Source organism: Bos indicus, chromosome 18 (assembly GCF_029378745.1).
Source record: "Bos indicus isolate NIAB-ARS_2022 breed Sahiwal x Tharparkar chromosome 18, NIAB-ARS_B.indTharparkar_mat_pri_1.0, whole genome shotgun sequence".
Classification (NCBI taxonomy): Eukaryota; Metazoa; Chordata; class Mammalia; order Artiodactyla; family Bovidae; genus Bos; species Bos indicus.
This window is the reverse complement of record NC_091777.1, coordinates 38,088,105-38,091,712: the sequence shown is the minus strand read 5'-3', so window position 1 is coordinate 38,091,712 and position 3,608 is coordinate 38,088,105. Positions and strand designations below refer to the sequence as shown.

The following is a 3,608-nucleotide window of genomic DNA, read 5'->3' as shown; positions in this document are numbered from 1 at the left end:
TCTAGACTAAGTAATATTCAGAATAATCTCAAGTTTGATAATATCAAACCAAATGGGTTCCACTCTCCTAAAGATGACTAAGAAGACTAACACAATTTCAACACTAACTTATCGTTTCACTACAACCTAGTTTTCCTTAGAACAGTCTCTTTACCAACCAAGGAAGATTCGAGTTGAGAACATCTATAGGGTTGGCCAAACTGTTCATTCAAGTTTTCCATACAATGTAATGGAAAAACCAGAACAAACTTCTTGGTCAACCAAATACATCAAGTTCTCTAGCTTAGCAATAAAATAAGCACATAGACAAACAAATTTTGCCTTCAGGTTAGGTGACCACATATTCTGATTTGCCCAGGACAATCCCAGTTTGCTGCTGTTACCCATTTGTTTTAGAATTTGTTTTAGATTTTTGTCTTATTAATGAAGTATCATTAGTCAAAACTGCATTAAAAAAAAATCCAAGGTGGTTCTAGTAGAACTGTACTTTGTACTTCCAACTTCTGCCATATTTTTTTTTTTTTAACTTGCAGATGAAATGCACGTGCAATAATAGAATTCTCACACTAGCTCATGGCTACATCTGAAAGATGACCACTCCTAGTCCATCTCTCTCTCCCAGACCCTTCCCAGGGGCAATTCATTTCTCTTTTTCAAGGACAACTTGCAGGGTACTCATTGATAAAATAAACACTTAGGAAGATCTAACCCCTCTGGTTTATGGTGGTGAGAGAAGTATCTGTCACTACTGTCTTTGCTGGATTCTGACATGCCATAGTCCATGACTGTAAGATGTACAAAGGCAGTGAAATCAGCAGGAAAACTGGAAAATTATAGCAGTCCTGTTATGGATCCTATAAGAGTAGCCTGTGTGCTTTGACTATTGAGTTTCCTCCTTCAGTGTATGGTGAGAACATATAACTACATATTTATTTGTTTAAGTATTTGAAAATACTTTTCTATTCTTCTGGAGAAGGAAATGGCAATCCACTCCAGTACTATTGCCTGGAAAATCCCATAGACAGAAGACCCTGGTAGGCTACAGTCTATGGGGTCGCAAAGAGTCCGACATGACTGAGCGACTTCACTTTCACTTTTCTCTTTTTCAATAAACTCTTAAGCCAGCAGTAAGTTAAAAACCACAAAAGATACTTATTTAAAGACAACCTAAAGTTTGAATTTCTGCTTCTTAAAAAAGCTCATGAGAGCTTATAACTTTCACAATGTATGTGTTAACATTTACCATCCACCATGCAGGGATCATAGTGGTATCACTGATCACAAGTAAAGCAAAAAACAAAACTGCTAATGAAGTACTGTATTCTTTTTTTTTTTTAATTTTATTTTATTTTTAAACTTTACAATATTGTATTAGTTTTATTCTACTTACAACATGAGGGGTTATTCAAAGAACACTATTCCAAATAATGATGATAAAGTCTGTAAAGCTATAGAAAGTGCAGTTGCATACCACTCTATCAACCATGGCTTTTCATTTATATCAAATGACTCATTTTTAATTTCACTCATATGAAATTTTAGTTGAAATAGTTGTTAATTTACATTTCATATACTCAAAATACAGTAATTGAAGTACAAAGACTTTTTGACTAAACTGATGCAAAATTAACTTTAAAAAAAAACTTTACCATGACTATGATTTTTCTTTCTTTGCTGTTCATCATTATTGTCAGTTGGGTTTTAGATTTGAAATTTTGAAGAACTACCTTAAAAATCAACCTATTTGGCCTCTTTCCTGGCTGGAACCATGCAGGCTGAAGAAGAGAAGAAAGAGGCGTCTGCTGTGCCAGAAACAGCAGAAGGATTTCACAGAGCACCTGAGATCAAGCATCTGAGCAGAAGTTTGCCCCAAAGATGCTTCAAAAGGCAAGGAGGAAGCTTATCCATGAAAAAGCTAAGCATTATCACAAGGAATATAGGCAGATATACAGAACTGAGAATTCAGGATGGCAAGAAAAGTCAGCAACTTCTATGTGTCTGGAGAACCCAAATTGGCATTTGTCATCAGGATCAGAGCTATCAGTGGTCTGATCCCAAAGGTCTGAAAAGGTTGCGGCTTCTCTGCCTCTGTCAGATTTTCAGTGGCACCTTTTTGAAGTTCAACAAGGCTTCAATTAACATGCTGAGAACTGTGGAGCTACACATTGCATTCAGATTCAGATTCAGATCAGTCACTCAGTCATGTCCAACTCTTTGCGACCCCATGAATCGCAGCACGCGAGGCCTCCCTGTCCATCACCAACTCCCGGAGTTCACTGAGACTCACGTCTATTGGGTCAGTGATGCCATCCAGCCATCTCATCCTCTGTCGTCCCCTTCTCCTCCTGCCCCCAATCCCTCCCAGCATCAGAGTCTTTTCCAAAGAGTCAACTCTTAACATGAGGTGGCCAAAGTACTGGAGTTTCAGCTTTAACATCATTCCTTCCAAAGAAATCCCGGGGCTGATCTCCTTCAGAATGGACTAGTTGGATCTCCTTGCAGTCCAAGGGACTCTCAAGAGTCTTCTCCAACACCACAGTTCAAAAGCATCAGTTCTTCGGTGCTCAGCCTTCTTCACAGTCCAACTCTCACATGCATACATGATCACAGGAAAAACCATAGCCTTGACTAGACGGACCTTTGTTGGCAAAGGGATGTCTCTGCTTTTGAATATGCTATCTAGGTTGGTCATAACTTTCCTTCCAAGGAGTAAGCGTCTTTTAATTTCATGGCTGCAGTCACCATTTGTAGTGATTCTGGAGCCCAGAAAAATAAAGTCTGACACTGTTTCCACAGTTTCCCCATCTATTTCCCATGAAGTGATGGGACTGGATGCCATGATCTTCGTTTTCTGAATGTTGAGTTTTAAGCCAACTTTTTCACTCTCCACTTTCACTTTCATCAAGAGGCTTTTGAGTTCCTCTTCACTTTCTGCCATAAGGGTGGTGTTATCTGCATATCTGAGGTTATTGATATTTCTCCCGGCAATCTTGATTCCAGCTTGTACCTGAAGTCAGTAAATGAACTGGTCTACAAGCATGGTTATGGCAAAATCAACAAGAAGTGAACTGCCCTGACAGATAACACGTTGACTGTTTGATCTCAGTAAATATGGCATCCTCTGCACAGAGGATCAGATTCATGAGATCTAAACTGCTGGAAAATGTTTCAAAGAAGCAAACAACTTCCTGTGGCTTTTCACATTATCTTCTCCACAAGGTGGAGTGAAGAGAAAGATCACTCATTTTGTAAAAGATGGAGATGTTGGCAACAGGGAAGATCAGATCAACAGCCTTATTAGAAGGAAGAACTGAAGTATCTACCATGATTATTTTTATAACCTGGTCAGTTCATAAACAGTGACTGCTTTCAAATTGAAAAAAAAACAAAAAAAACCTATTTGCTTTACAATGGTATTAATTTTGTAAATAAATGAGTTCTCTAGATTTTGATTACATTTTGTTCAAAATCACTTAGAAAATTTTAATCAAGTAGAGAACAAATGAATACTTAAAAAAACCAACTGTAGTATGAAGAATTCAGTGAATTACAATTACTGGAAATAAAATTTACATGTAAGAACACATTAAATTTATCCCCCCAATAAG

At 37.7% G+C, this 3,608-nt stretch overlaps 1 pseudogene; it reads left to right on the top strand.

Moving 5' to 3' along the window:
* Positions 1–1,768: 1,768 nt before the first annotated feature.
* LOC139177353 (large ribosomal subunit protein uL30-like) lies at positions 1,769–3,314 on the top strand (annotated as a pseudogene).
* Positions 3,315–3,608: the final 294 nt, after the last annotated feature.